The sequence below is a fragment of the Cupressus sempervirens genome, chromosome 3, assembly GCF_028749045.1.
Source record: "Cupressus sempervirens isolate cs-2001-9-10 chromosome 3, ASM2874904v1, whole genome shotgun sequence".
NCBI lineage: Eukaryota > Viridiplantae > Streptophyta > Pinopsida > Cupressales > Cupressaceae > Cupressus > Cupressus sempervirens.
The window spans coordinates 458203021-458223854 of record NC_143120.1 but is presented as its reverse complement, the minus strand read 5'-3'; the positions used below and the strand labels follow the sequence as shown (position 1 = coordinate 458223854).

At 35.5% G+C, this 20834-nt stretch overlaps 1 long non-coding RNA gene across 1 annotated transcript in view; it reads left to right on the top strand.

Moving 5' to 3' along the window:
- The window catches only part of LOC149567068 (uncharacterized), an 80517-nt gene extending 65310 nt beyond the window's left edge, over positions 1-15207 (top strand). Inside the window, exon 2 of the long non-coding RNA XR_016361602.1 lies at positions 14919-15207. This is a non-coding gene — a long non-coding RNA (uncharacterized LOC149567068). The remainder of the gene's footprint in view (positions 1-14918) is intronic.
- Positions 15208-20834: the final 5627 nt, after the last annotated feature.

The window sequence follows — 20834 nt, the reverse complement described above, 5'->3', positions numbered from 1 at the left end:
TTGATTCCAACAGGCAGTGACTACAACGTAGTGGATTCAAATGATGATTATGAGGATGTTGTTGTGCATGATGGTGAGATTCCTGGTAGAGATGAGCAAACATTGAGCATTCATGACTTTTCTGAGAGAGAGTACTAGGCACAGTTAGATGCTTCGTCACATGAGGTTGAGGCTGGTAGTACTTCACATGATTTGTCCAGCCAACTCAAGGTGAGTGAAGATGATATTGTGACTTCATTATCTCATCATGACAGAATGCGAGATATGATAGAGGATCACATCCAGATGATTCAGTTACAGGGTAGACATAAGGGAGTTCAAGAAAAGTCTTCTTGTGTTGACTTACAAGCGATTAGGGAAGGAATGGGAATGATGAAGTTGAGTTATTTACATCTACTATCAAATCGTGACCATCTTCTTAGCCTTGTCAGAGACTATTCAGATGCCTTTAGGAGGAAGGAGGAAGTTGACAAGCTTTCTTGCAAGCCTGAGGGCACTCGAGCTTCTTTGGTGAATACTCCATTGGCATTACAGGATTGGGAGAGATATGGGGATAAGCATGGCATGGAGTTGAGTTTAGTTTCATCTTGCACTCTTGATACTTAGCTTTTTGCGATAGGCAGATCATATGTGGTCGTTGATAATGTTGTGAGTTCATCTTGCATTCACATCCAGGATACAGGGACAATGTCAGAAAGGTATGTGGAGTTAGTTGGTATTATTCATATTACTCAGGTGAGGAGTTTGCTTGAGTTTCCAGCTGATTCTAGTTTATAGATATGGACTCGAGATTGTTATATTGGCGTTTGGGATTCAGTTGATTGGAGATCTTTAACACTTTTTGATAGCAGTGATTGTTTGGGTGCTATCATGGATTTGATTAGTAGATTGCACGGTGTTGTCTTTTCTTGTGCCAACAGCTTGTCCGATGTTGGTATTATTTTTTATACACCGGTGTTGGGCTTTGTTCATATATCTAGTAGACCATTCTTGCTGGAATGTGTTGATGATCTTTCATATTCGGCAGTGTGTACAGCTGAGTCCCAGGATCATATTGGCATTGATGACATCCAGGAGGATACAGTGGGCAGTTTTGAAGACTTAGTTTCCTTGGCAGTTTCTTTTGGTACAGAGGAGTTGGACAGCAGTGCTATAGTTTTTGATACTCTGTATGTTGATATGAGCTTTGGAGTTGATTCGCAGAATATGGATGGTAATACTCTAGAGACCAGTAACTTTGAGGATACTCCTTTAGACAGTGCGTCAGAGGAGGTTCATAGGAGACTGTCTAGCCAGTGCCATCATGTGTCCAGTTAGTTGAGAGTTAGTGAGCAAGACATTGCTATCGCTTGCCAGCATTTTGATGTTGCTCGTTAGTTGTTAGCAGTTTATGGATGGGGTTCTCCTACTAGTGATGAGCAGGGAGGTAGTTATCTTTCCTTGATAGAGATCCATTCTTTATTGGAGGCTATCCAGATTCTAAGAGAGAATTATATGCAGTTGGTAGCCGATAGAGATTATCTTATGGAGTGGGGGAGTATAGCATATGATGCATTATTGGCCAAGGAAGATGAGGTGAGTGAGCTTCCTTAGCAGCTCAAGGTGACTTCTGAGATTCTTGAGTGTACACAGTTGGCTTTCAAGGAGTCACAATTTCATTTGGCTAAGGTGACCATGGAGTTAGAGTGACTGTAGTCTTTACCAGATTTTGTATAGTCACAAGCTGTGGTGTTTAGTGATCTGAGGATGTCCATGGTCGATATTTTCAAAGACAGTGGAGATGGGGATGCATCCATCCTTGATACTAACATTGGCATATTAGGTTCGTTCCCATTAGAGTCAGGTTCAGTTGAGTTGGGTGCTATAGCAAATTGTTGTGGTGGCCTCTAGTACTGATGGCACAGAGACTAGAGATGTTGTATCAAAGATCATGTGGGACGTTGGTGAGCTGACAGTTGGCATGGTTCCTGCTAGTGATACTACTCCCTTGGCGATGTCTTCGGAGGTAGTAGTCAGTTCCAGCTTGGTTAGTGATTGATTGCAGTTAGTTTCATTCGGGTTGCAGTTTGAGCCACAGACTAAGATTGGCACATTCTATTGGCATTACACTATTGATGAGATGATGATACAGAGATGTACTTTGGTTCCTAGTGCTTGTCATCAGTTATGGGACGGTTTGACTCCACAGGATGAGAGTTGTGATGGGCATGACATGGCGATAGGTTCTCCGATTGACAGCTTAAAAATACATGACTTAGAGTAAGAATTTGGGACTAATGCTTCAACGGTTGTTGTTATTGATTCTACTCATGTGGCTATGACATCTCCTGACTTAGTTGGTGATCAATCACTGTGGGTTGTATCACTTGTTCATGGTGAGTTGTTGACTGAGGTTGGTTCTTTTTATCAGCATTATACTGCAGGGTATGTATATTAGTTAGCATTTGATCCTTGTGTTGAGGAGTTGATGGAAGGTAGATTTGGTTTGGGTTCCATTTCTTGCTTTTTATCTTGTGATGCCTTTTCGCCATTAGCGGTGCATTGGAGTTATGGTTATGAGACAGTGGCCAGTGATCTACAGAGTTGTGTTGACTGCAAGAGTTGTACAGTGTGTGGATAGATTCATCCCTTTTTATTTTGTGTTCACGGTGAACATCTCTCTTGAGGGCTTCCTCCATGGTTTGGGGAGAAAGGACATCCACTTCTCCCTCGATCCTATTATTCAATCCCATAATAAACTGTCTAACCTTTAGGTTCTTATCTTGCTAATACGGGGGTTCATTATTCAACAACCGAGTGAACTTTTTCCAAAACTTGTGTACACACATATCCCCTTGTCTAAGGTTCTAGAAGTCTAGCAGATTCTGGTCATAGAAATTCTGGAGTAACCATCAATTCTTGAAGATGGATATGAACTTGTCTAAGGTAACCTCAGTTGTCTTAATGTTGAGTTTGATCTTTGTGTCTCCCCACCAAGTAGCTGCTTCACGTAAAAGGTGGTATATTCCCCATATTGCTTTTGAAGTTTCAGAAAAACTCATAATTTCAAAGTATTATTCCATCTCAATCAACCAACCTCTCACATCCTCTCTAGATTTAGAGCCCGAGAACCTAGGTAGTTTGATCTTTTCAATATTAGAGGATAAGCCGCTAACTATTTCAAGTTTCTTCTGTTTCTCAATTTGTGTAAGTGAGACTTGAGCGCTCTTTTCATTGTGGTCAATATTTTCATGTTCAGTTCTAGGTGGAGGCGAGGATTACATCTCCTCATGACTTCACCCTATCTGGGCTATCAGTTCGTTCATTTTCCCTTCCATGTTTTCTAGGTTCATTTACATGTCTTGCAAAACTTGAAACAACAGATCCAAGGGAATCTTTGGGTTTTCATTAGTTATTTCATTAAATACAGGATCTCCTTTGCTATTCTTATTTCTTACTTTAAATGCCCTTGAGATGTAAATGGGTTTCTTAAATCAATTTCATGTTCATACTTTATAAGTTTGTTTTCAAAGAAAGTGCAAGATCATTAAGATATTACTAATTGCTCATTTATTGAATTCACCAATTTCCCAATTACATTTGTAAAAAATTTTATTCACAAAAAATCTCCCCTTCTGAGGATACTATAAAGGAAATACAATTTTTTTTGAATGATCAACTATTCTATTTCTGGGTCTTTCGTTCGTTTTCAATTTTGTGCTTATCCTACACTATCCAAGTTTTACTAAAGATCATGAGAGGGTCAGTCTGTTGGGCATTCCATGCCTTGATAAGTTTGTCCCTTAGTATTGCCTTTCGACCAGGAGTCCATTTGACCCTTTCCTTCTTCATTTTTTGCAAGGCCTGAGCTAGGGTTTCATCATCCTAGGCTTTGGAGCAATAGGAATAATCATTCTTTGGTGTGTTCTTTATCAAATAAAAGAATATGGGATGTCAGGTTTTCTTTCGAGAAGTCTTTTAAGATATACATCCTGCTACATTTAAATCTATATTTTTAGTTTTCCTATTTTGTTAAGTGATGAGCCCAAGGTTCAGAGTTGAACCTAGCACTTTGATACCATATGTAACATACCATTTTTACTGAAGTAGAAATAAAGAGCATATTCTAAAACTATAATCAAATATCATAACATAATGACATAAGTAGTTTGGAAACAATACATGGAAACTACATTAAATAACGACTACATCTATTTCATATGAAAACAACTGAATTAACTTCCATAACTGAATTCTATGATTTCAATTGAGCTAACTACATATATATCTATTCATTTCAAAGTAAAGAAAATAAAGGTACATGCAAGTAAAAGATTTAGAACTCATACATGAACTGAAATAATTGTCGACAAGTTGTGCAAGCCTTGGCATCTGGTGAAGAGGAGAATCATTAACATGGGCTTAACCTCCCAACCGTGAACCTTAACATATCCCCATACAATCTTTTATGAAAAAGGCCCTCCCTACCCCAGGTTAGGCTTGGGTCACCATAGTCTTGCCATCCCGAGCATATCAGTGTTAGAGTGTTGGCTAGGCAATAGAAAAGGCTAAGGAATTCCTTCATCAACTCTTCCCTTTGTTAGCTAGCACTCTTGACCTCTAGTAATAATTTTTTGGCAAGCATGCCTCTAATCTACCTTGGCCAAGGATTTAGATGGGCATTAATCAACCTGATCACCACCGTTCGACTTGACAACGGTTTATATCTTGGACAACCATGAACATACTTGGTCTTAAGAATTTTCTTTCTTATTATGCTCATCTAATAAAATACATTGATTAATAGCTTTTATTTCTTGCAATATATCTCAATATATCTTTTCTTTTCACCTAGTTGTTCTTGGCTATACCAGCCTTGGGTGCACCCTAGGAAGCTGCTGGTATGTATCTAGTTACATGTATATCAGAAAGAATATGCTAGGCTGTTATAGCCAATCATTTACACTGAAAGACTTATTATGCATTATCATTTACTGAAAACTTCTTCCTCATAGGATTATAATAGTTCCAATTCCCATGAGCAGATACCTGATATGCATGGATGCAGACTTGTCATTTATAAGAAAGTGCGGGACCATATGCATTTAAGATGTAAAATTGAGTATGTGAACATGACACTATGTCAAATATATAGAATAGAGTGGATATGTTGCTTCTAAGATATACATTCAAGCATTTGAACATGATATTGTTGTTAGAATATATAGTCCACCAATATAACTGGGGGGGGGGGGGTTGTCAATCAATTATCCAATTGTTATCACAATTATCAACCTTAATAAAACTCAACCATGTGAGCAATATAATTAGAAACCATAACAAGATACTCATGCACAATAACACCAGATATGTTAACTAGGGAAACCCTTGATAAGAGGGAAAACCCCAGTAGGGATGGTACCCACAAGATGATGTACTAATATAAATATTCCTTGTTAGAGGATGAACCTTGTTAGGAGTCTATAACAACATTCATTACATATCAGTCTCTTTTAGGAGACTTTGAATCCCTGTTAGGAATTGTAGAAGGAAGATGGACCCACTATCCAAACAGCTTCAGGGGCAAGACCAATGAACCCACTGTCCAAATGATATTTGTCTTATTCCTTGCAGAATAATAGAATTGAGTTGTATTGCTCCTTCCTCTTTCTCAGTCCTGTCAATTGGACTTCAGCTCCTTTTGATCTTAATACCAGATCACAAACTTCATATCCAATAATCCCTTGGATCGCTTACTTGCATTTACTAAACACTCTACTCATTTTTGCACTTCTTGATTACTTCGCATTCAATACATTAATCATACACTTACAAGGAAAACATATTTCCTCGTATTTTCAAAATAATTTCTTGAGTCGACCGTGAAGCTTTCCTAATTAATTATAATAAGATAATTAATTATTTTGTAATAACAATAATATTGTTGGCTCATAGTCTATACAATTTACCACCCATGCGACACTAGGGCTTGCGCATTCGCAGATGTCACCATTAGACTATCTTCTATCACTGCCTAACTGCACATCTCCAAATTATATCTTTGTTAGGAGGTGTAATGCAATCACCAAAAAACTCTTCTCAGATACTTTGTCTCTGTACTACTCACTGTAAATCAGGCATATCTTTTGTATGTCTTTGACTTACTTTACGCCTATTTAACTTTGTCATCAGAACACAGTGTGGAACATGTCTTTACCCTACATCATCTAACAATCAAACTTCATCCGTACGACCTTGATCTTTGATAGCTACGCTGCCAGTCTTCACAAAATTACTGCTATGTTGACATCAATGACAAACACAGTCATGAATGCAAGATGTCAATACTACCACATGCTCACCAATGCTTAGGATACTCCCCAAAGGAATACCATCAACATTTATGCTAATAATCTCCCCCTTTGGCATTGATGACAACATAAATGAAAAACATCTAGGTTCCAAGAATACCAAACAATGCTCTCTTGCTGCTACTACTTGTTCTCATTTTTTCAAATCCTCTTTGTCAATCAATTCTGAAATCCTCTGGAACACTTCTTTGTTCTACATCTTCTAGATCAACATCATGAGTTGTTCACTAAGAAACTTCTTAGCTTCTCCCCCATTCATCAAAACTGTTCATGTTGCATATCTCCCCCATAGAGATTCCTTCTCTTTTACATGAATCTTTCTAAAACTCCCTAATAACTATCTCTCCCCCATTCATCCTTGGGAGATTTTTTTCATGCACTCTTCTCCCCATTGACATCAATAACAAAGGCTTCATTATGTCAATCAACTACTTCAAGTCTTCAATTAGCTCAAGTGTCCAAAGACATTGTTCAATACCAAATACTGAGAGTCCTCAATGACTGCTCATCATAGATACTCCCCCATATAGGAAGCATCAACATTCAGTCTAGTGAAACAATAGTGCTCTATACCACTGGACTAATGCAATCTTTGCATCATCTACTCTGAAGTAGGTAGGGGCATAACCCCAAGCATACCTCTCAAGTACTCAAATGTATCTTTAGGTAATGGCTTTATTAAGATATCTACAATCTGATCTTTTATGCTCACATACTCCAATCCGATCTCCTTTTCTGCTGCCTTTTCTCTCAAAATATGATACTTAATACATATATGCTTAGTCTTAGACTTAAATATAGGATTCTTAGACATACTTACTGTACTTGTGTTATCACAATATATGATAACAGGTTCTGAAAATTCTATCCTAATATCCTTCAACATCTACTTCATCCACATCACTTGATTACAATTATTTGTTGCTGCTACATACTCTACCTCAGTTGTACTTTGTGAAATAAAATCATGTTTCTTGCTCAAACAAGAAACCAATCTTCCTCTAAGAAAGAATGCTCCACCATTGGTGCTTTTTCTGTCATCCATATTGCTGTTGCAATCCGCATTAGTATAAGCACACAAAGTGAAATCACTTGATCTATCATACCGTATCCCATAATCAAATGTTCTTTTCAAATATTTGAATATCCTTTTTACTGTTGCATAATGATACTCCTTAGGATCAGCTTGAAATCAAGCTACAATCCCAACTGCATTTTCTATATTTGGTCTGGTGTGAGTCAGATATTGCAAACCTCCAATCATAGATCTATACTTCTTCTACTTAACTATAGGTGTCTCATCTTTGCTAGATGTCTCATCCTTGCTAGATAACTTGTGACTAGTTATGATTGGTGTACCAACAAGCGTACAACTTTCCAATTCAAATCTCTTCAATAAGTCTTTTAGATACTTATCTTGTGAAGTAAAAATACCATCACTATTCTGTATAATCTGCAAACCTAGGAAAAACGTCATTTCTCCTATCATACTCATTTCAAACTCATTCTTCATTTCTTCAGTAAACTTATCACTTGTTTCATCATTACCTCCAAATATTATGTCATCAACAAATATTACTATTATCAACAATCCATTCTCTATTTCTTTAAGATACAATTTACTATCTGTCATACCTTTAGCAAATCCAAGTTTTGTGAAATATTTTTCCAACCTTGCATACCAGGTTCTAGGTGCTTTCTTTATACCATATAGAGCTTTTTTCAATCTACATACTATATCTTTTTCTTTTGTCAGAGGGAAACCTTCAAACCACTTAATGAATACCTCTTCTTCAAGTTCGCCATTCAAGAAGCCTAATTTGACATCCATCTGATACACTTTGAATTTCTTATTTGCTACGTAAGCTAGGAACATTCATATTGCTTCCATTTTGGCTACAAGGGCATATATCTCTTCATAGTCTATTCCTTCTTGTTGTGAATATCCTTTGCACACAATTTTGGCCTTGTTTCTTACAACTTTGCCTTGTTCATTCATCTTGTTTTTGAATACCCATTTGGTTCCAATAACATTCTTGTCTTTAGGTCTTGGAACTAATTCCCATGTTTCATTCTTCACAATTTGATCTAATTCTTCATTGCTTCAATCCAATGATCATCTTTACATGCTTCATTTGTACTCTTAGGTTCAACTTGAGAAATCAAACATAATTCACATACTTCTTCATTTACTTGATTTCTTGTCTAAACTCCTTTGTTCCTACTCCCAATGACCTATTTAGGAGGGTGATTCTTTGATATACTTCTGCTAGGAGTTGTCAACTCAATTCTTTCTTCTGCTCTAGGCTCAAATCTTTTCCCTTCAATATGATTCTCATTCTGCAAATCATTGTTAGCCTCAATGATAACTTCCACATTTTCATGGTTAGCTTTAGGATCAATAATAGTTACAAAAGCTATCTCTTCTACTAGTTCCTCTTTCTTAACCAATTCAAGCTCATTATCTTTATCATCACAATCATTCAAGAATCTTTCCATACTTTCTTTAAATTCATCATCTTTTTTAGACAACGTATTCTTTCTAGCTTTCCTTATTCTCTTAGGACATCTGGACAAAAAAAAAACCAAACTCTCTACATGTCCAACAAACAAAAAATTTCATACCTTTTGATTCCCTTTGCATAAGCATATCAGTACCTTCTTTGATCTTCTTGTCTTCTTCAGATTTGAATCTGTCTTTACTTGTGCTTCTATTCTTTTGTATGCAACAAAAAGATTTTGGATCTAGAAACTCAATACTCAGTTCTTTACCCATTTTTGATGTCTCACCAAGAAGCTCCATCTTCTGAATGTCATAATTTCCTCAATCGAACTTAGGACTATCCTTTCTGAAATGACTCGCCATTGATCTCTCAAAGTTGTTAAGCTTTCTCTTCAAGGACTTGAAGCTTTGATACCAATTGTTAGAATATATAGTCCACCAATATAACTAAGAGGGGGCGAGGGGTGGGGGGATGAATCAGTTATCCAATTATTATCACAATTATCAACCTTAATAAAACTTAACCATGCGAGCAATATAATCAGAAACAATAACAAGATACTCATGTACAATAACACCATATATGTTAACTAGGGAAACCCTTGATCAAAGGGAAAACCTCGATGGGGATGGTACCCACAAGATGATGTACTAATATAAATATTTCTTATTAGAGGATGGACCCTTTTAGGAGTCTATAACAACATTCAGTCCCTGTTAGGAGACTTTGAATCCCTGTTAGCAAATTCCAACCCTGTTAGGAGTTATAGAAGGCAAATGGACCCACTGTCCAAACAGCTTCAGGGGTAAGACCAATGAACCCACTATCCAAATGATCTTTGTGTCATTCCTTGCATAATAATAGAATTGAACTGTACTGCTCCTTCCTCTTTCTCTGTCATGTCAACCAGACTTCTACTTCTTCTGATCTTAATACCAGATCACAAACTTCACATTCAATAATCACAAACATCTTTCCTTTATACCGTATCTTCAAAATAATTCCTTGAGTTGGCCTTGAGGCTTTTCCAATTAATTATAATAAGATAATTAACTATTTCATCATAACAATAGCACTCTTAGCTCACAGTCTATACAACTTATCACCCATGCGACACTAGGGCTTGTGCATTTGCTGACGTCACCATCATACTATCTTTTGTCACTGTCTAACTACGCATCTCTATATTATATCTCTATTAGAAGATATAATGCAATCACCAGAATCCGCTTCTAGAGTACTTTGTCTCTGTACTGCTCACTGTAAATGAGGCATATCTTTCGTACGTCTTCGACTTACTTTATGCACATTTAACTTCATCATCATAACATAGTGTGGAACATGTCCTTACCCACGCATCACCTGACAATTGAAACTCTATCCGTACAACCTTGATCTCTAACAACTACTCTATCAGTCTTCACAGAATTATTGCTATGCTAACATCAATGACAAACATAATCATGAATGCAACATGTCAATACTGCCACATGCTCACCAATGCTTCGGATACACCCCCAAAGGAATATCATCAACATTCATGCTAACGATTTTGTAAACTATAAAAAGAAGAGCAGAACCAATGCTTCTTAGATATGCTATCAAGCATGTAACATGATATTGTGAATTTCATAAGTGTCATGATAGCAAGAAACACAACATAGCAAGGAAAATGAGAGTAGCATGTGAAATATTTAATACCTTAGAATGATTACAAATGCAATGGATGTGGTGATCCCATTGTGTACTATCATTTTGGCTTGTTTGGCTAAGTACTGTGGAGTGATCTACTATTATGCTCCAGGTCACGGGTGAAGGGGTGTGAATATACTAGCTTTTTGAGAAGAAGCCAATTAGAGTGGAGTGAGAAAAGATCATATAATAACCAAGAATCCTTCAACCGTGGAGAGAAATATAGTTTGTCGCTTGGTTATAAGAAAGGAGCTTAGTAACAGTTTCAAGAATTCCAAATGTAATTTTTAAAAGGCAGGTGCCAATAGGAAAGGTGGCAACGCTTACTGCTTGGAGTCATATTTAAACATAAAGATTATATTTTATCATGATTTAAGTTATTATATTTTTAAATATATTTATATATGTATATATGAATACAATGTCACCAGCTTATTGAATTTTATCTATATTGTACCTACATATATAAACATATCTATATACGTGTGTATTTTTTGAGAGTATGCATAACTATCATTATATTCTCTCTAGATACACATGCATAAAAATACAGATACAGATACAGATATAGATTCAAATACAGAGATAGATACAGACACAGACACAGACATAGATACAAATACAGTTCTTAGATATTATTAGAGTATCATGGTGGCATTATAATTTTATATGTGTGTGTGCATGCGTGCGTGCGTGTGTGTATATGTATGTATGTATGTATATACATATATGTAAAATTCATAATGTTGATCACTTCCACAAACTCAAATGAGGAGGAGAGGTAATAGTTATTTTCATGATATTAAGTGTTTAATATTCTTTTAGCCTTTATCAAAGTTGACCAAATAGCTCATGACTTGTCCAAGGTATACTCTATTGCCTAGCCGATAAATCCTTCATCAAGGTAGTTTAGAGCCCATACCTAGTGATTTGACGATGGATTAAACTGGTGACCCATTCCTTCAATCCTGTTTAGCAAAGTTTTCCCCCCTTCACCTACTCCTGCAACGAAAATGTATATTCCACAATAATAACAATTTCCTCCATCTACATTAAGATAGCAAGAAACAAAATAACTAATAATTGTCAGAATGGCTACCACCACTAACCTTTATCTTAAAATATAAGCATTCATTTTTAGTTAAAATAACAATAATCAATTAACAAGTTGTTTATACATTAAATAACAATTATTAACCAATAGGTCATTTACACATTAAAAAATAGTTATTAACTAAAAATTTATTTATACATGAATCAAAATTGTTAATCATAACTTCCTTTTCACAAGATCATGATATCCATGAGTGTCTAACTAACCCTTACAACAACTATAATATTGTTTTTCTAAAGATCAAAAATTTGAGATGTAACATTGTCCTAGGCCACAAATGTGTTTCAAGAAGAGGAACAATGTTTTTAAACTTGCATTATGACTGCATTTTCCAAGGAGAAATACAATCCATACTTTAGGTAATTCATCTAAAGTTCATCAAGGGCATAACGTCAATTTGCAATTTGCTTTGCTCTCATCATTACAAATTGTTCTTTTCCTTCTTTTTGGTATTGTTTTTGGATTGCATTACATCTTCATTGCAGATTTGAATGAGTCTTTCAAAATGTTATTCTTTTGCATTTCAATCCTCAATCATGGACATTTGTCAAGAAATTATTCTTGACTAAAAAATGCATTAATTTGGCAAGAAGAATTAGTCAAGTTCTTTTCCTATATGGCTGAAACTTGGGGATTTCAATTTGAAATCACTTAGGATTTGAGAAGATTTCTTCAAAGATATAAAGAGTTCTTCATTGCATTCTCAAGAAGAGGTATTTTATTTTTGAATTCTTTTTGGTGCAAGTTAGGGCTTCTTTTGTTTAGTTATAAATTTTTGTTTTAAAAAATTATTTTCAGATTTTGTGTGGTCTTTTGTTTAAGAACAATATGTTTTTCCCCAAATAATGCAAGTGGCAACACAAGTTCTTCCCACAAGGAGAGCTTCAAGTGTGCATATTTTCTGCCACTTGAAAATGGAATTAAAAACCATGATTGTGAGCCCCATTGCGTTGGGGCAAGGTTTTTCCCACTTGTAGGGAAACTTTGCAAGTGTTTTCGAAGCATAAATAAAGAACTTTTTATTTGAGCTTTGAAAACCCGCTTGCAGGCATTCATCCACTTGCATTTCATTCCCATATCAAATACTTGCATTTGATCCATCTGTAGTGCTCCAAAGAAACCTCATTTTTCATCTTTTCACCCATTTCAACATTGATTTCATTCACTTTCCCCCCCCCCCTTTGTTTCTCAAATGCCTTCTGCTCATATTCTATACTCATACTCTTCTGGATCTACAAATTTCTTTCTTGAAAGCTCGTGTTATGGTTTTATTGGTAAGTCAAGAATGACATGAGACGAGCACAATCACATGATAAGGTCATACAAGGAAGCAAAATTTGATCAAATGATTGAGAGCATAGGATGCATTCAAGACTAAAATGGCATTGAAAAAAATGCTTTCAAGATAGATGTAGGGAGATATAATTATGGAGTAGAACAATACAGGATGCATATTCACATTTTAGTTCAAGATGCTTCCACCAAACTTGAGCACCACTCATGGAGCATCCTATAGCAACATGAAGATTGGGAAAGGATGATGTAGAAGTCACATCTTCTCAAGCACTTAGTTTATTCTCACTATGCATTTTTTAATTTTGTATATTGACAGACTACGTGTGATATAAAGACAAGATGTAATTGCATGTGATAGTATCACTTACAAAAGCTGTCAGGATGATCAAGTCTCTTCTCCTTCTGATGACGAGCCTCTGGCTCACCAGTTGGAAAGGAAAAGAAATTCCTTAAGGTGGTAGGAGGATAGGAATAAAACAAGGAAGATTGGGGATTCAAACAATGAGGATGATGGAGAACAGGGGTATATGTCAGATTTGGGTGATAATGCCGAAGGTGGGCTTGGGTCTTCCAAGGGCTTATTTGGCAACCCAGGTTCAATTCGGAAGGAGATAGGTACCCTTAAGTAGCAAATGCAGTTGTTGGGAAAGGAAATGGAGCAACTCAGTAAAACCTCTAGAGGGGAGCGAACATTGGGCCAACATATTGATAAACTTTTAGAAGTTATTGGGAATGCAGAAGAGGTGAAAAATCTCATGCATAAGATACCACTGCTTGAAGCAAAACAAAGGGTTATGGATAAAGAGATAAGCAGTATTTAGGGGAAGGTATCGAAACTGGAAACAAAGCTAGGCAATCTAGATAAATTGATCAAATAGCTGGCGAACAATGTGAGTAACCTCTTGAAGAGGAACGAGAGTGACAAGCGCCAGGATTCTCCTCCGGGGGCTGAGACTCAAGGACCAAGCAAACACACCCGTGCTCACTCTAAGAAGAATGAGGAAGTCAGTAAGAAGGATGAGGTGAAGGTTGCTGCTAAAAATATGCAGACTCTAGTGGACCAGACTGTTGACTTGATCAAGACTTCTTAGCTGGTTGGTTGTTGTTTTTTTGCTATTTTTTCTAGCTCTGTTTTGTGTGACCTCATGAATGTTTTTGTTGGAGGTCTGTTTCATATTTTTTTGTGCTTCTTCTCTTTGATGTTTATTTCTAGACTTCTGTTATTGTATAGGTTTCAGGTCCTTTAAAACCTATTTTTACTTAATCAAAACATTGCTAAAAAGAATGATCACAAACATGCCTTACACACAAGTCTCTCAAAATTTGTCTGCAAACTAAAAAATAAGAGAACAGAAGAAAGACTTCATGGCCTCCTTCATGCTACAATTGAGGTAAGTCATCATACCTGACTTCATTTATGGAAGTTTTTCATTACCTTACTTCAATAATACAGTAACATTTACATATTTGCTATAGGTTATTGGAATGTTAACTATGGAAAATACATATTCCAATCCATTTTATGCATTTTGCCCCAAATGCAGATATAGATTTGAGACCTATGGTGCACTGGACAACAAAACTACATATTGCAATCAATGTAATGAGGAAGTCAACTACACATATTATTTGCACTTGAAAACTATTATCACAGATAAAAATAAACAAATAATACATTTTTTTCTAGAGAAGAATATTGTACATCAATTGTTATCAAGTCTTTAAAATATGACACACCAACAATACCTCAATGATAAATCAACAATCATTTTCATGCTACGGGACTTTAAGGTGAATGGAAAGTTTAGTCTAAACCACAACAACTGCATAACACATGTCATACCATATGAGGATTAGCAAAGAAAATAAACAATCCAGGTAATTCTGCATCATAAATTCATCCTTTCTAACCATATCAAAACAAATAATTCTGACTGACTACTAACATATTCTTCTTTGTAGGTACCAGCTCTATGGGAAATTTAGGTCACAAAAAGAGAAATATGAGCTCTCACATTTTGGTAGTTTTTACCATGTCAAAATCCATTTCTCTAAGCTCCAATGATTCAGAACTAATCGAAACAAATTAGTCTTACATTACAATGTTGCATAAACAACTACTATTTTTCGAACTCATTTTTGAAAAGGCAAATTGGGCTACACTTACTGTTAATGTTAATGGTACTATATTTATGTATTTCGATGTTCTATACTTACATAATGCTAAAATAGAAATATGCATGGTTTACTATGTTCTGCATTTGGATAATGCAATCTACTTTTTCCCATGCTTAAAATAGGATTATATAAACACTCACATTCATTATGAATTGTGCATTGTCATTATTTGCTGTAAACAAATCTATGAATATGAATTATGCATTATGATTATTTGCTATAAACAACAAAGCTTCCAATTCAAATATTCTTAATGGATTCCAAAAGCTCTTACTAGTTTTATATTGACAAAACAATCTTCTTCTACTTTAACAAATTTACTTTCTCAACTGCATCAAATATATTCATGCATTTCTATGTACAACATTTACATGATGCAAAAATAGAAATATTCATGCCTAACTATGCTCTACATTTGAAAAATTCAATGTACTATTCCACACCTTAAAATAGGTTTCTATACATGTAGATTTGCACAATAACATTGCACATCAACACATACACTTTCCTACTAGATCTATTTCTGCAATGATATACCCATAATTCAAAAGGCAAGAAAAGTCCCACCCATTGCAAGGAGAAGGAAAACAACCTCACAAACAATGGCAAAAGCACAAATGACTCTCAAGAGATAAATTTCTTTCAAACATACTTTATTTTTACAGCTCAGAAAACACTATACAGTCCATACTGATCAAAGTTGACACTAACTCTTTCTCCCTTTCTTGCAGGCCTCCAACGAAGACTCTTACAACAACATCATCGCTAGAACAAGACAGTGACAGATAACGCTTTTCCAAAAAGAAATAGAACTTAAATCTAGATCTAAATACCCCTAAATCTCAAGAGGTATAAATTTCTTTCAAACATACTTCATTTTTACATTTCACAAAACACTATACACTCAATACAAATCAGAGTTCACAAACTAATCTCTTTTTCCTTTTCTCACAGGCCTCCAAAGAAGACTCTTACAACAGCATCATAGCTGGAAGAGGACATAAACAACAACTAGGACAATTAAATATAAATCCCACTCATTTTATGAGGAGTGATGTAATGAAAAAGATAGCCTGTTCACTTGTAATCAATACTGTATCAAAAAATAAAATTGATAGTTACAAAATCATTGTTCAACTACTTCTCTATCAAGATTTAACTCTCATTTCTATACTTGGAAAATTACACCTTACATAATGATAAAAGCATTTCTCCTAAATTCAATTATGGAATTTTTCCACATGAAAAGACCCCTTAACAAAAATACACAATTTTTTCATATTAAAAGTCATCATCCACAAAATGCATCTCAACCATCTATAATCAAATTCTCTTCAAAGACCAATGTTAGGAACTATGACGCATTACGTCCTTGTTATATAATTGAACTTTCTCCCAATGACTCTTCTTCTACTATGACTACTCTCCACAAGCAAATCACTAGTTGTATTATATTGAGCCTTTGGTAAGAATGAACATGTCATAACATTGCATCTGCAGGTTTTTTGTTTTTAATGCCACTGATTTATATTTAAAATTTCTTGAAGAATCCCTATCATCATCCCGAGGACCTCTATTTGATGTTTGAATTCCAATGACAATACCCAAATACTTATCTCCTTTCAAATCCATCACACTTTCATTTTAATACCAGACCCAAAGCGTACTCCATATTTACTGTAATCACTCAACCTTTACATTTTGTATAGTGCTAGTAATATTGATAGTCTTTAAATCTTTATTATTATCCTTGTCTTTTACCGTTGCTTCCAAACAATTTGTTTACTTTCCAAATAGTCCATCATCATTTGTTTGCGGCTAGATATCTTCTTTGAATCAAACTTTCAATACTCCCGTAATCTTCTTCCACACGATGATATATTTGATTTTATCATTTGACCATAGAGAAAATATACATGCGTAAATATTTTTGCTGCATATATTGTCTTATTCGTAGTATGTTTAATTATTTGTCTTTACTCAAATGCTCATTTCAATGAATTGTTGTTCTCGTTCATTGCATGCTTACTCTTATTGAGAAATTTTTGTCTAAATGATTTATCATTTCTTTTAAGTGTCATTTTTGTGTTTATTCTTTGGAGATGTCTTTGTAAACTTTTATATGAAGGATACCATTATGATAATCTTTGCTTGACTGCTTTTCAATTATACCAATATAAAATCTGCTCTATAACTGTGAAGTCTTTTATTAGCACTAGTTGTCATTGTACTCCATCATATCAATGAATTTCTTTATTGACTCATCATTCTTGTATTGGTTGCGTCGAGGTTCATCTTATTATATCAACACAAAGGATTACTTGGTGGGCTTGCAAGCACACGATTAGATCTTCCTTGGAAATTTCTACCAAAGTGTGGATCTAGACTAGCTAGGGTTTGTGTTGGATCTTGAGGGACCTTGCAAAACTATTACTTGCTTTGTATTTGGTCGTAACTGGGAAGACCTTATAGCTTGGCACATTGCATGTAATCAGTTATATCTATGAATAAACTATTGTTATGTGGCTTCAAATCTTGTACTGTTGTTGAGTTTCCATTGTGTGGTTATTTTCTGGGAGCTAGGACATCTCCTTTGAGGATTCTCCTACCTTGTACTACATCACTAACTTTCAAATTGAAGAACCCCAACATAAGAGGCATACGTTAGGGACTAATCCTTCATCACCTAGTCAGACTTTAAGTTTGTAGGAGATTGATCCTTTCACTAGAGGAGAACTAGAAACAAGTAGTAGATGGATAGAAAAAGAAGATCAAATGACCAGACCATTCTAGGATAAAGCATCAATGCTTACCCCTTCCTAATGAAGAGATAAGAGAGAAAGATGACATTGTCGAGAAAAGTCTTGGCACCATTTTAGAATGAGAAATGATGGAGACAAATGTTCTTGCAATAGAAGTAGAAATTCCTATAGAAGAGCAAAAACCCTTGTTGTAGAAGTAGAGATCCCTAAGGCAATCGTGGAAAGTCATGTTCCTGAAGAAGAGATTAAGGAAAGAGTGGTGCAAAGACACAAGTAGTTGTCAGTCTATGATCAGAATGTTTCCATGTCAGTGCAAAGATTGCAGAGAAGTCAAGAGAAAGAAGTTGATCCAACATTTGAATTACAAGAGATGTTGAATCGAGTCATCAAGACAAAAGAGAAAGGAAAGTCCAAGAAGTTTGCCGAAGTCATTAGGGGAGAATCTTGATCCATAACTTTATAGTTTGTAGTGCTTGCAGTTGATAAAGAAAACAATCAAATTACTACAAATGAATATAATGTAAAAAGATTTGATCTGGCACATGCCTCTTGTGAACGGGTTATTGAAGAATTCAAGGATTTTGCACAAGAGATGAAAGAAAAGATGAGGAAATAGGAAGGGAAATACCAAAAAACAAAAGGAAAGAACAAGGCATCGTGGGAATATTATAAGAGATGTTGAATTGAGTCAACAAGATAGAAGAGAAAGGTAAGTCCAAGAAGTTTGCAAAAGTTATCAGAGGAGTATCCAGGTAGAATACTTTATAGTTTGTAGTGCTTGCAGTTGATAAAGCAAACAATCAGATTATTGCAAATGAATATAATGTGACAACATTCAACTTGGGATATTTCTCTTGCAAATAGGTTATTAAAGAATTCAAGGATTTTGCACAAGAGATGAAAGAAAAGATAAGGAAACTAGAAGGGAAAGGCAAGAACAAGGCATTGTGCGAATATTTGAACAACTTATCCCATTTAGCGAGGGAAGAAAGTTAAGCCATTGTTTCAACTACAATTCTTCCAATTGAGTGAGTGGAGAGTATTGAAAGAACTAGATAGATTTTTTGGAATGCAAAAGCTTGGGTAGAAGACATCTAGAATGAGGCATACATATTTTTTGAAGTATTTTCTTTAGAGTACAATGTATGGATGAGTTATGGGAGGATGAACATATTTATCAAGATGAAACAATTTCACAACTTCAAGGTTTAATGGAAACTCCTCCTAGACATACGCTGGCTAACAATGGAGTAGTCAAGGAATGAGAGTCATACAACTTTGCCTAGTGGTATAATTTAGTAATCATGACAAAGGAAACGTTTGAGCATTTCAACGAGGAGTCCCCTCAACTAAGGAAGGTGGTTAAGAATATCCAACAGGGGATCTTTGATAAAATTATGTCACTATTATCGTTGAGACTAGATTAGAATGAAATAACTGTGGACAACCTAAAAGGTAAAGTAGAAGAGTTCTTTCAGTTGAATTACTTCATGAAGGATGAGTTTGAGAAGTTCTCTATTTTCTCAAATGCCATGCGCACAACCCAAGACTTGCTGCCGGATTGGGAGAGCACTTTGAGGAATCCGAGCAAGAGATGACAATTTTGGAATTCAAGTGAGAATCAGTGCCAAGTGTTAGCATGGATGAGTTGGAGACCGTGTTGATCAAACTCCATGCATTCAAAGGGCGAGGCCAAACATAGATTGTTCTAGAAAAAGGCACATAAAATGCATATTAGGCATTGATGTTGCCTCATTGTTCTATAGATTGGTCATGCATGGTGTGTATTGATTACTCACTAAGAAGGTGGTCTTTCTTCTAGTGGACTAAGGAAGGTGGTTAAGAATATACAATAGGGGATCTTCGACAAAATTGCATCACTATTATCGTTGAGACTAGATGAGAATGAAATAACTCTGGACAACCTAAAAGGTAAACTAGAAGAGTTCTTTTAGTTGAATTACTTCATAAAGGATGAGTTTGAGAGCTTTATTTTCTCAAATGTCATGCACACAACCTAGGACTTGCACTGGATTGGGAGATCACTTTGAGGAATCTGAGCAAGAGATGATAGTTTTGGAATTCAAGCAAGAATCGGTGCCAAGTGTTAGTGTGGATGAGTTGGAGACTATGTTGATCAAACTCCATGCATTCAAAGGGTGAGGTCAAGCATAGATTTTTAGGCAAAGGTGCATAAAATGTAGAATAGGCATTCATGTTGCCTCACTCTTCTATAGATTGGGCATGCATAGTGTGTATTAATTACCCACTAAGAAGGTGGCCTTTCTTTTGGTTGGTCCGCACGGACTCATGATTTGAATGTGTTGGCTAAAAGATTTGCGAGTCACTAAAGCTACAAGTTGCAAAGTTGTTACTTTAGGCAACGTTTCATGAGATTTCTCTCTCCTCTCAGTAATAAGGGAGGCTCCCTTCTCATTATAGGTGGCTTCGACATAGATTTAATTGAAATTGCAAAAGGGCAGTTCCTCTTAATCAATTCCTATTTTTTAAGGAATGATTTTTACACAACTTTCCAACTTAACAAAAAATATGCATCACTCCGGCAATATTGGTGGCTTGAGGGTTGAAGTAAGAACACTAAAGACATCAATCCATATTTATATTTGGTGGAATAGGTGCATGAACTCAAAATCTCCTACCCTTATTTTGAATGAGGATTTGATAATAAGGATAACCAATAAGGCACAAAGCCTCTTACTTGATACTAACTTATTAAAAATATTTATTACTGAAGTCCAATGTCTTTCAGTTCCAAGTAACTACAGCCACTATTGATATTAGTAATCCTTCCTTTTGAAAAACAAAGTCTTCAAAAACCTGAATTGAATACTCAAGAGATATAAACAAAATAAACTATAAGCAGAATTAAAGATAGATCAATCAATGCAATGTAAGAATACACCATCTAATCTCAAGG